This window comes from Thunnus thynnus, chromosome 4, assembly GCF_963924715.1.
Source record: "Thunnus thynnus chromosome 4, fThuThy2.1, whole genome shotgun sequence".
NCBI lineage: Eukaryota > Metazoa > Chordata > Actinopteri > Scombriformes > Scombridae > Thunnus > Thunnus thynnus.
In genome coordinates, this window is record NC_089520.1 from 7,011,873 (window position 1) to 7,025,537 (window position 13,665).

Genomic DNA, 13,665 nt, shown 5'->3' on the forward strand with positions numbered 1-13,665 from the left:
TCCACCAGCCAATCACGTTCGGTTACCTGGCTGGGTTTAGTAGCTCCGCCCGCCCCTTTTCTCACAACCCAGCTGACCAGTGAACTGTTACTGACTTGCTTTACGTGAATGGCAAAGCTAAGAAAAACTTTATGTAAAAGAGGGATGAAAAGCTCATACAAAAGATGTCAAAATCTTGAACAGAGGAGTCCGAACTCTTCATAGTTCTGCAGTCAGAAAGAAGAGCTAGAGCAGCAAATCTTTGTTTGAAGTGAGAAGTTTGATAGCCTGTAGTCACCTGACTGCTGGTGAAGAAAAATCTAAAACAGTGAGAGTACGCCTGAAAGATAGAACTTTTGCAAAACTTCATATCTGAACCTTTATTAAAGAAAAAAAACAACTCAGCTCTTCTGTGGTCCTACATCCCCACATTTTCCTCCAGCTTGATGTTCTGAACTGTGTTGCGTTGGACTCTGTACGAGAAGTCATGGAGTACATCTTCTTCAATGGATGAATAAAAATTAACCACCATATAAAGTTTTTACAGATTGTTTCAGTTGCAGTCAAAGAGGAATCTTTCACATCAAGATAGATAACATGACTGACCAGTTTCCAGTACTTACATCATCAGCCCAGTCTCTTATCAGACTAATACTCCACTGGAACTATATGCACTGTTCAATTTAATGAGGTTGTAGCAGCTTTGTCCCATATCTGTCACTGTCGCAACTGTCGAGGGTTGCAATGTGTGTGTGAATGTATGTTGTTGTTTGTGCTTGTGTGAAGACTTTGACCTGATTATGCACTTCATGGGGGGGCCATGCAGATGTGCTTCTTATAAGTAAATTATAAAGAATTCAGATGCAGTGTTTCTTCAAAATTCCCCACATTTCACATCATTTTGTCATGTGGTTTGTCAGTCTGTGTTTCTGCTGGGAGAATACACATTAGCTAAAATGATACTAAAAAACATCCTATTAGAAATTCATGTACTGAGTTACACTTAAAGTTAACCAGTCAAACACTTGAATGGAATAAAGCCATCATATATTATTAGTTACACCTGTGCTTTTACTGCTACGACGAGTGAAAATGTCCACCATGAGGAAGTTAGCTGGTCTGGTCTCATAAACAGCTACAGTGAGATGTTTCCTGTCAAGACACTTTGGTTTTCTTCGCTCTTCTGCAGTCTTCAATAACTTTTACTAAACATCAATCGTTTTAAGTCACACTTGAAAAATTGTGCACCTGTCCTTTAACCCTTGTAACCTTCTCCCACACTATGCTCCTCCTAGAGGGATGGGATATTATCGATTGGTCAATATCTATTCGAAGGGTTATCTGATTGGTCACAGCTAGTGCGTCATTATAGTCGTTGCTAGGGAAGTACCTGACTGTTACTCCTTCGTACCTTGGAAGCCCCCTTTCTGCATTTCCATACAATGGTCTACCTATTGCTACTTTCTCTGCCCATCTCCAAAGGATAACAGTTTGCATTGAACATGCTTTCAGGAATCTGAAGGTTTAGATCTATTTTCTACCACTATGTGCACAATATGATTAAATGTACAATTTACTATCTGATTATAAGTAATATGTTTCATTAAGTCCGTATCAGGTTATGTGTTGATTACATGAATAACATAGTTTCCTTCGACACACTCTACTCTTGACGTTACTGCTTGTCATTCACAAGTCACTGATGTCCTGTGAAAACCATGTATCTCCAAAATGCCAACTTTTCATGATGGAAGAAAAGCAGCACAACACATTTTTCAGATAATCCAATCAGTTTTTAAATGCTTTTTTTAGTTCAGGAAATAGGAGTACTTTATTTTCCAGTTTATCTTAAAAAATCTAAATGACCCAAATTTGGAGATACATGCTTTTCACTGGACAGCCACTAAACGCTTCCAATAGTAAGTAATGCATTTCAAAAATGGACAAATTGACTGACCAGTATGACACTGATACATCAGACTGATGAACTGCTTGAACTCCCAACTGTTTGCATTGTGTGATTTTTTTATACTGCTGCGGTGGCCTTGTCCCATATCTGTCACTTCCCAGTTATGTTCTGCAGTCTGTGAGTCTAAGTGTGCGTTGGCTGGCCCTATTGTAGCATACTCTACAGGGACCTTGGATGAAAAGTGTGTGTGTGTGTACGTGCGAGGGTGTAAACAGACGTCTATATTAGCAGCTGACTGTGTAACTCAAAAAGGCTTCATTCTACTCTCTATGGAGTTTCTACTGTTTGTTTGTTTTGTTCCTGTATTTCTATGACAGAGGAACTGAAGTGTTTAGGTTTAAGATTAGAGTTAGGAACCTCATGTTGCTGAAGGGGTGAACATTGGATTTTTGTAACATGAACACTAGTAAAGTAATCGATAGTCTTTATAATTACAGAATCTGTCACTATCCTTATTAGCCGAGGCCTTAAAAGTTGACATATGAGGGTAAAAGGAGCACACACAAGTCAGTTTATTAGTCATGGTTGGTGCTACTCTGCTTATGAAGACAGGCAACCATGAATATCTTCTGCAGCTTTAGCTTTGTCATGTCTGAGGAAAATAACTCTGATGATGCTACTGGAGACGACACATTTTTAACTGGAAGCCTGCATCACAAACTGGGTGCAGGCAAGGAGGGGATACTGAAATTACGAGCCATGGGAAAATTGAGATCCAGTGTTTTTGGAGTTTGATCAATACTAAGTACTAAAAGTCTGGATAATAAAAAAGTCACTGGAGTATTTTTAAGGTCCCCTCTTTTTTGGGTCACTGTGTAAATTCCTTCTTCGCCCTTCAAATCATCGCGTTCTCCTCTGGGAGGTGGGTGTCATATTTCTTCCTTAAATTCTGTATCACAATCCATCATGTAGTTTTTAAAGGTCAACACACACCAGCAGAGTATGATGTGTGTCAAAACACCTGCACCTCATTACACCACAATATTTCTCAGCATTGATCCCGGTCAAATCGTCAGAAAAGCGGTATCACATTCTGGACTACTGCACTTTGATGGCTTGACTACTCCTGTCTGTTTGACACATCAGGTGTGTGCTATTTGCATCACATGACATGACAATCCACAACATTAATGGTTGTCTAAGGTGAAGACTTTGCCCTTGGTGCCTTTGGCTATGACTGTAGATGTTGAGATTTTCACAACCTTTACAAAAACTTAAAAAACTAAATAAATTATATTGATGGACATGATTTATGTGAACAGACAGACTCTTTAAAGTATCAATAACCTGCATTTAAAAAAATAACCTCTGGCTTTGATAACATGAACTGAATGGACCACAACAAGCTGTGTCAGCTAGCTCTTTGTTTCCTGCCTGGCTGTTGTCCAGAGGACCCCCATGATAACACAAGCTGTGATTGCTGAGAGATTTATGATACAGCTACAAAAGCCTCTAGAGGCTGCTGTCATCTTGTTATGTGCATCCAGTTTCTTTGTTGATCCAGTCCAGTGTGTCATGAAACCAATGTATTTTACATGAGCGTGAAAATGGGCCGAGGCAAAGAGACCGTTTAGTCTCCGGCCTCGGGGGAAATTCTGAAACGCTGCCCCGCTCTACATTTATATTCTACTCTGGAAGTCCAGAGGGCGATGAGACTGGACGCAAGCTGCTTACACACACACAAACAAACAAACACACACACACACACACACACACACACACACACACACACACACACACACACAGCACTGTTTAGTGCTCCTCCATTGCTTATCATTATTCTTATGCTTCTCCTTTATTACAAAAATTAAATTGGGCTGGCACCGACATATCTAGAATTGAGGCGTTTTATTCTTAATTGAAACATGATTGTTTATAGGAATTTAAATGTGTTTTTTGGCTGAAATTTTGTTCAAAAAATAAAAACCACAAATTATTAGTCTTACACTAAATTATCTTTCTTTTGAAGGGTTGCCTCTTTGCCAACTTCTCCTTTGAGAAGTTGGCAAATAAAAATAAAAATTGCACCTATTCTGGATTTCTTAAAGGTCTGTATCCTTATGCTGGGTTCTGACTATATGATATCATGCCAACAATGACACGACCCAAAAGACGTGGGGTATCAGGAATGAAAATAAGACAGTTGTTAGTTTTATCCTGTGAAGTGTGTCATAGTGGGAGACAGCTGACACCAGTTTGACAGCTAGAACTGGGTGGAACAAGCTTCTTTGGGCTGCAGGTCGGCAAACATGCATAGGATGTGTAATGTACATTTTATTCCTCATCGTTTTGAGCCAACTTCCCAACGGGAGCTGGATCAACCAATCACTTTACTTGACATGCAGGTTCCTAAGACGCTTTGTTGAGATTTGGAAGATGTGTGCTTCAGCTCCTCTGTGAGCCTCTGTGACCTGCGGTCACCTACAACAACCATCTCTGTGCAGATATGTATATCTTCATTGAAGCATAGTTCCAGGCACTGGCAACATACTTTGTGATGTTGACTCATAAGACTATGGAGCATTCTTCCACATACAACTGTAAACATGGTGACATGAAAGATTTATTAATAACTAATTAATGAATTAATCTTAATAAATTAAGACTAATTGACAAATGAGGACTAGTTGGTGCTGTATTTTTAGATCTGCGTAAAGCATTTGACACAGTCAATCATGATATTTTAATATCAAAACTCTCTAAATTTAACTTCTCATCTAGACCACTGGCATGGATGTCTTCATATTTATCTAATAGGAGACAATGTGTTAAAGTTGGTGACATACTGTCCAGTAACATGAAGTGCACAATGGGTGTTCCACAAGGGTCAGTGTTAGGTCCCCTATTATTTAGCCTATGTATTAATGATCTCCCTCAACAGTGTCATGATGTAGAACTACAAATGTATGCAGATGACACCGTTGTGTACACACATGCAAAAACAGCTGAGTTAGCTGCTGCTAAGCTAACAATGGCATTGGAAAGGATCACACATTGGCTCGATCAATCATGTCTGAGTCTAAATGTAAACAAGACAAAAGGTATGTTTTTCTCTAAAACTATGGTACAACTTCCTATCGCTGATATTTTCATCAAAGGTGAAAAAACTGACATAGTTACTGATGTCAGTAAGATAAATATCTTGGTGTGACACTGGATCCAAATTTGAACTTTAAGAAAGTTGTTTTAAAAATGGTTAAAACATTAGTTACAATTTAGCAAATTTTATACACATTAGAAGCTGTCTCTCTTTGGACGCAGCCAAGATATTTATGCATGCTATGATTCTTTCCCATATGTCTTATTGCATCACATGTTGGGGGCAGGCTGGAGAAACAGCCATAAAAACTCTTGAGTCCTTATACAAACAAACTGAACAAAAAGCCAATGCATTTCCTTCACTGTAGGGTACTGGAGAAATACAATTTACTGAGCTTTGAGAATTTTAGATTATTGTCGAATTTGTGCCTAGTTTATACAATTTTAAATGGTTTGGTCCCTCCTCCACTATGTGACTTTCTGTACACTCGCTCAGTAAGTTCTATTAGATCCTCCAGAATATCCTCTATACATGATTGTACCATACCATTTCTTTGCACTGCATTTGGGCAGTCAGCTTTCTCTGTGAAAGCCACAACTCAGTGGAATGCCCCACATGATGATATGAAGAACTGTAGTTCAATCAATACATTCAAGGCCAAATTAAAAAATCTACTAAAGACCAATCAGCTGTGTGACCACTGAGCCTAAACTCCATCTATGGTCTTCTCATTAGCACAGGTAGTCTTGCTTTTAATTTGACAAGTTTACATTATTAATATCTAATTGACATTGTGGGTGTATATGATGTGTTTGTTGTGTGTACAGCTTTGTATTTTGTATTTTGTATGGTGTGTTCTGTGTGTTTTTTTGCTTTGTACTGTTTGTTGTTGTGCTGTTGTATGTTTTGATTGTGGGGGACTGCGGATGCAAATTAGCTTTGAGCTAACTCCAGTGCAGTGCATCTTTAATGTTTAAAAACTTCACACTGTCCAAATCAATCACTTATGTTGTTAATGCTGTCAGATAGAACACATGAAAGACACCAAGTTATAATTGGCTGGGCTACAACATGTCCCTCGACCAAGTCATGATCACCTAATTACAGTGACCATCTCAAAATACATATACTGTATGTCTGGTCGCCTGAGACCAGAGTAGTTATCAATAGATTTGTCTCAGTATTTGTAAAGGTGTTTAGGACAAACAACAAACACAAATCAACATCCACTCAGTGTCTTGAAGCTTTCCTCACTGGTGACTGAAAGTTACATCCTGATTAAAAGCTTAATGAAAGGCCTCAAAATCAATCAAAATGGACATAGTTTGGTTCTGAACTGAACAACTGTCCTTTGAGATCTGGCATTTAAGTGCAAGAACTTCACATTTTCACTTTTACAATGTACACATTTATTGTTTGGCCTCACATACAGATTCTCCAGCAACATGCAGCCTCAGGAATGTGATGCTTTTCAGCTGTAAATGTTAACACATATTCATTATACACCTTCAACTTACATGGCATTCCAGCAGAACTGTTGGCTGGCAAATCAAGAATAAAGTTACAGCAAGTTTTGTACACGGCTGCTTCGGCGCATTGTGTTCCTGTGTTAGTGTGTGACTGATAGGGCCATTAGTGAAAGGCAGAGAGCTTAAAGTTGTGTCATTTGTTTATTTATATGCCTGATTCTTTTATACAGCTGTTATCTGTGTATCTTTAAGACTAGACTGTGTGTGTGTGTGTGTGTGTGTGTGTGTATGAATCTTGTTTTTTGTTTGTCCATGTGCGATAATGGAGGTTTTCTTGCAGAACTCTTGCTTGTGATCATTACAGCAATGTGACTGCTGTAGGATTTGTATAACAGCTCTGCTCCCAGTTTTGCAGATTTGTTGTGTCTGACGGTTGTAAAACACGGTCACATTCATACAATTTAAAAATAACAAAACAACAAAAACAATAATAATTTAGCCACTCATTAGTATTGCATTTAGAAAATATCATTAGAAAGAAAAAACACACTTGAGTCATGTTAAATAAATTATAAAGCTGATTCCTATTAAAAGCAAAAAAAAACAATTCCACAGACCGTCATTTACTGACTTCTCTACCCTCTCAGTGGCACTCAAGCCCATTGTTTCAGTTGTAAATCTTTCAAAATGACACAGATATGTAGTTTCATTTCTCAAAAGGCCCAGTTATTGTCTGAAACAACTGGACACTGTGGTTTTTAGCAAATGTTACTCAAACAGGAGGAAATAGTACATTTGTTGGGGACTATTTTCAGCCGTGGATTATGTGGGAACATAAAATACAGGTGCCGATAATAAAGGCACATGTCACCCTGTGCAACCATGTGGATCACTAATGCACAGAGGAATAAGATATATCAGGCTTTGGATATACAGACAACAACATGTTAGTTGGATCAATTCCTTGTTGGTTTTGGTCTTTTCATGGGATTGGTTGACAGTATCGATATATATAACATCAAAAGACCCATCCTTTAAATCAACCTGCATATTAGAATTCTGTCTGCTGAATTCATTACAGTTTGAGCCTGCTGAAAAATCTCCTGGATTTTCTTGAGTCTCCTGGCGAATTGCAGGATGGCAGCTGTAGCATTAACTGACACCCTGCAGCCCGCTTGTACTATCATGTCTATACTCTGCTGTTCCATGAGGTAGAAAGCATTTACAACAATGGGTGAAACAGTGCTGCATTATCTCAAAATATCTGATAATATTCACTGATGATAAAACAACTTCCAACTCTTATGAGTGTTGTGTGAGTGTTCGTTTTGAACCCTTTAAAGAAAAATTTCTGTGTGAAGATTGTGTCAAAAGGAAGTTTTTATTTGCTCTTTATCTTTTGTTAACACAGATACAACTACCATGGCTTGAGGCTGAGGCCAATGCCGTACTTTTAAAGTTATAATCTCTATAAATTTTATTTTAAATATATGTTTGTTGAGTCACTATCTATTGCTGAATGAGGTAACACAAGGTTGATTGAGTCTATGGCCCACTGATGAAAGCTCTTGCATTTACAGTATTATAATTATTATGAACAGAGTGTTGGTGGCGACATTCTCACCATGCATTCAAGTCACAAGCGGCGCAGTTAGTGATGCGTTTTCCATTATCCAGTGGTGGATCTACCATGGAGGGTTGGTGGATCTAACGCAACAGACTCTCTCCTCTGCCCCACTCTGTCTATCTCTGTGTCATGGATGTATAAATAGCTGCAGGTCTGTGTGTCTGGTCGAGCTGAGTCTTGGCTGAGTGGTCAGCGTAGTCGTCCGTGTTCCGAGACACGGTGTGAGAACCCTAACCAGATAGCAAAATTGCTGTGGCCCAGATGTGGCCCACACCCGGCACTTTCATCCAGCCCACATACTGCATGAAATGATGGCACTTGAGCGGTCTGCTCCCAATTCCCAGATCTGGGCCACAATCAAGCCGTATGTCAACCAAGAACAAACCAGATAAACCAGAACTGGCCCACATCCAGAATACACATACCTGAGAGCACTGCATCTTTATGAAAAAAAAGCCCACATTTGATTTGAGATATTTGGGCTATATTTGCTATTTTACATGTGGGCCATTTCAGGCTCACATCCATTTTGTCTGGGCCAGAAGAATGCCAGCAGTGCTGCATCACTGCCTGAAGTGGCCCACTTTTGTATACTATCTTGGGTACTTTTCAAAATAGTTTATTGAAGAATGCTTACTTTAACACTTTAGTGCATATTTCCACTTTTATTCGACTACAGATACAAATACAAACACTGGGCTCTCTGCACATCCTTAACAGCTGCTAGCATTAGCTTCGGTCTGAGGTAGCAGGGCGTGTTTCCAGATCGTGAAAGGAAACACCCCGTACTCCTCATTTGGAAGCTCTTGGCTCCAAACAGAAAAGATGGCACCAACAAAAAGCTGCAACTCCAGGCTTCAAACCTGCTCCAATGCAAAACAATGGGTGATCTTGCTACGTCCATCTTTATAAACAGTCTATGATTACATTGCACTGGACTATATCACTCCCTGCAAACTGAGCAGTCAAGAATGATGCTCTGTAGTGAAAACACGGACAACAATGAGATCAGCATGACAGCAGAAGACAAAGGAAATAACATTGAGACTTAATTGAGACACCCAGCACCGCTTCAATGATGCACCACATAATCATCAGACAGTGACATGTACAATCATTAAATTCTAGAGTAAAGTGTTCCCAGAGCACCAAGTCACAATATTCTTAATTAACCTTTAGATCGGGGAGGTTGTGTTCAACAAGTAACAGGGACAAATTAAATGAACAAGGTAATTAAATTTAATTACATCCTTGGTGCAGCGCTGTCACTGTTCAACATCTTATTTTGGCTCCTCCATCTTCTCATTTTTTTCTCCTGATCCAAATGATTTCTACGTTGAGTCTATCCTGCCACAAATTTTAATTATATTTACACTTTTTGTAATTCTTTGTGCAACTTTCTCTGCTTGTTTTTCAGATCCTGTTCTTTATTTCTTTCTTACTTTGTGTTCTCAATCCTGGATCACCTTACAAGATGGGATTTTTTGGCATGTGTGAGTTTTGCTCTGTGAGATGTCAGAGAGTTGGAAACTTTGTTTTTGCTTAAAACACCTCCGGATCTAAACTGACTTTTAACCTCTCAAACAGGGAAAACGTCTATCTGACACTTGCCAGATGAAACCCCGGAGGCCTCCACCTCTAAAAGGACCCATGCTGTGTCAGGAAAAGGGATTTATGACAATAACATTTCACATTTTTTCCCTTTGGACTCACTTGAGCTCCAAGACCTCAGAAACACAGAGACAAAGGATAAAAATATAACTTTCCTTGGGAAAGACTTTAGGTAGGAGATGTGATTACACATCTCATCCATTGGTGATGAGATTAAATGTTCTCTCTCCTGCTCTTCCTCTCTCTCTCTCTCTGTTAACAAACACACAAATCACACTTACCCTCTCTGTCTTTATCTCTGTCTCTCGAGGGTAGCTCTGATGAGATAGTAGAGATCACTTCACTCGCTTTCTTGCAGAATAGTCTAGCTCTGAAGTCTGTGCGACATCAAATGACAGAGTTATCATTTACAGATTAAATGCATTAAAATATGGTGTGACCGTACTGCCATCTGGTGGTCACATCATAGTACACTAAAGAGTATGTTTTGTTTCACGCAAGCGCACTTATTTCTGTTACATACTGTGTTATTCGCTAATTCATGTTAGAGAAAAAGTGAAACGTACAAAGGTGTTACAGCTTAGGTTGGTGTTAACACTACAAACAAATCAAAAATATATAAGCACACAAGAAGTATAAATAAATAAAAGCACAAAGCTACCTTTTAAATGTTAGCACCACCTCTGTATGAATCAGCTAGTTAAAAAAAAAAAAACAATAAGTTACACCAAGTAAACTTCACAACCCAACACAAAATGTAAAACAAATTAGGAATATACTAAAAAAAAAATAAAACATTAATACACTAAGATCACTGAATAAAACCTAGCACTTAAAACTCAATAAAAGAAATTAAAAATCAAGTGAGTTTCAGGTATAACAAAGCAGCAATGGCAGTCACAGCTTGGTTGTATAACTCCGATCAATACCATCAGGCCGTGGGGGACACAAAGTGTGAGAGTATGGCACCAAACAGAGCAGCAGCAGCAAGAGGAAGACAATGGATAACAGTGCTACTCCCTGGGTACGTCTCAAGTCTCTTAATTAATGTCTCCTCGCTCCTCGCCTGGACCAGAAGTTGTTCCTGATGCGCCATTTTGACAGGCGTCCCAAGTCTCTTATTCTGCTCCGAGGAGCGAGGAGCGAAGAGGGATCTCTGAGGAGCGAGGAAACACGAGAGCGGCCTTCACGGAACTCTTTTACTGGCCGACACGCCCCCTTTTTGGATATCAGTTATTGATTGGACGCTGCAGCTGATCTGACTGATCTGATACATCACTGCAGTTTCATACCGAAGTGGAGACAGATTACAGATTAAATTTAAGTGAATCACTCCCAAGTTTCATCATATAGTTAAAAATCTGTTAATTGTCGGTCTGATCAACAAAAGAACCATATACAACTTTCTTCATTTATTAGAAAGATTTTTTTTCATGATGTTATTTCCTCCATTAAACGGTTTCTTGCTGACAGACAGACTCTTCCTGACTTTAACTTTATCCATAATAACAGTTAAACACATTTATATTTTACATCATTTATCGTCATTTCCATTCAGTCACATGTGAGGCAGAAAATTCCTGAGTGTCGGGTTTGATATAAGTTTCATCATTTCTATCTGTTACCACATGTCTCTTAAGCTTAAAATTAACTAGTGTGTTGGGTTTTTTTGCCCAGTTGTGCGCAGGATTTTAACAAGGGATATCAGTTTTGGTTAATTTTGCTTTTGACAGACCAAAACCCATTAACCGGTAAATAACCGGTTAATTTTTAAGAAAAGTTGTGATGTAGGTTTCATTTGTGCCCCCATTAACAAGTGCAAGAATTTAATACAAACAGGCATCTGGTCTATTTTCTACAGGTATATATTTTAGATCTGCAGTAGATGATTGTTTAAAGTCTCAATCTACTCAAATGTTTTTTTGCTTATTGTTGCTTCATTTGGACGTTTGAGCTTCGAGGTGCAGAATGTGAAAGACTGTTTTTGCATCCATCTGTTGAAGGAGGAAAGTTTCTCTGTGCTCACCAATAAAAACAAACAAACAAAAAAACAGTTTGAGGCATGCACTTATGAGCATGATCTATGACATAACAACTACTTTGGAGCCAATTGTTGGCCAGTATTCAACTTGCACAACTGTGATGTGAAAACTTGAAGCCTCCAGTGCACAGAAGTTTAGTTAAGTTAGAAGTTTTTAAAATTATGTTTGTTTGTGTTTGACTCCTCTTGGTTGTTGTTTGCATGAAACCAGACAGAATTAGTAACTTTCCTGTTTTTATAAGTCACTACACTATATACTACATTTTCATTTGATCGTATTTCTATACCACATTTCCAACTCCACTTGGAGTGCCGTGTTTATCCGATGTTTCCACATCCATGTGTGACTCCAGAGGCCGTGAACTTCACTTGAATGTCTTCTGTGCTGAAGAATGCACACTACTAGAGAGAAAAAGAAGAGCAGATTCGAGAAGAAATCTGCATAATGTTGACTTTATGCAGCACTTGGCAGCCGTGTGCCTTGTGCTGAGTGAGAAATTGACCTGTACTTATGTTTGTAATTTGTATTTCATTTTTATTTAGTTTAAATTATAAGATGTAGAGAACAGCAGCCTGTTGCACCAGCTGTGTGTAAATTCAAACTTGGCCTAGTTATGATGTAAATTATTACTAAGTTGGGATTTATGCATTACTAAAATAAAAGCAGTTGCACCATGGAGATACATATATATTATATACATTTATATTATATGTTTTATTGTTATTATAATTTTGTCTACTAATTATTTGATCATTGTGAATAATTCCTTACTCTTAGAACGACTGATACTGATAATCACTGTGTCTAATGCAGGAGCTAAATACACAACCACCCACACACACACACACACACACACACACACCTCCACAGTCTTTCATAAACATACACACAGAGCAAGTGTTAATTGTTTTCTGCTATTTTCTTGATTGTATCTTTATCTTTTTAATCTCATTATTACTTGATGCTTTGGCAATATTGTCTTTGGTACATTCATGCCAATAAAGTATATTAAAATTGAATTGAAATTGAAAAGTTACAACATAACTCTAAGTAACAATTAAATAGTTACACATGCCTCTGAGGTAGGTGTAAATCATAAAATGTCACAAAAAGCCATTTTTCTGCCACACAGCATAATTTTTCATTAATTGCATGTGATTTTGTAACAGTAATCCAGTAGAGACCTAATTTATTGACATGCTATTTCACTATCTATCTAGCTTACTGCGATGTGCTACGATACCAAGTGGCTCATCCCAGCCAGGAAGCTCATGTGCACCATAACCATGACGATGGAACTTTGGTCATTGATTGGCCACTTGCCTTAGTTATGACTTTACATCCAAAGTAGTTAGATTATGCCCCAAGTAATCATGGTGCAACCAATTTTAGTAGCTGATTTAGTTACAAATGAACCAGTAGCCGAGTTACTAAGACTCTAGTGTTGACTTTACATCCACCCAGTGTCTTAAAACAGTCACAGCCACCTGTTGAAGACAGTCCAATAACCTGAAGCTTGTTTCCATTAAACCTGAGGTGTCTGGCCTCCATCGCTATGGATCAACATCAGCATGTCATTATGGACAGCAAGACAGCTGACTGACATGTAGTCGTCTCTAGAGGCTCACTTAGCTTATTGGTGTGCTTTTCTTGTACATATATGATTTAATTGGTTGTCTCTTCTCATTTTCTCTCAACCTTGCTCGCTCACTCTATCAATTCTTTTTATTCCCCGTCTGGCATAATTTATTTTTGTCCATAAATCAATTGCTCCAAAAGGACTAATAGAGTTGAATGGAATTGCAAAGGTAATTATAGAGTCATGGAAAAGGTGCACATTTAATGTCTTATATATATTGTGGAAACTGTCTGCTTTACTTTATGGTGATATGTATTAATTTGTGCAGTCACTCAGAGAATGGGCATTC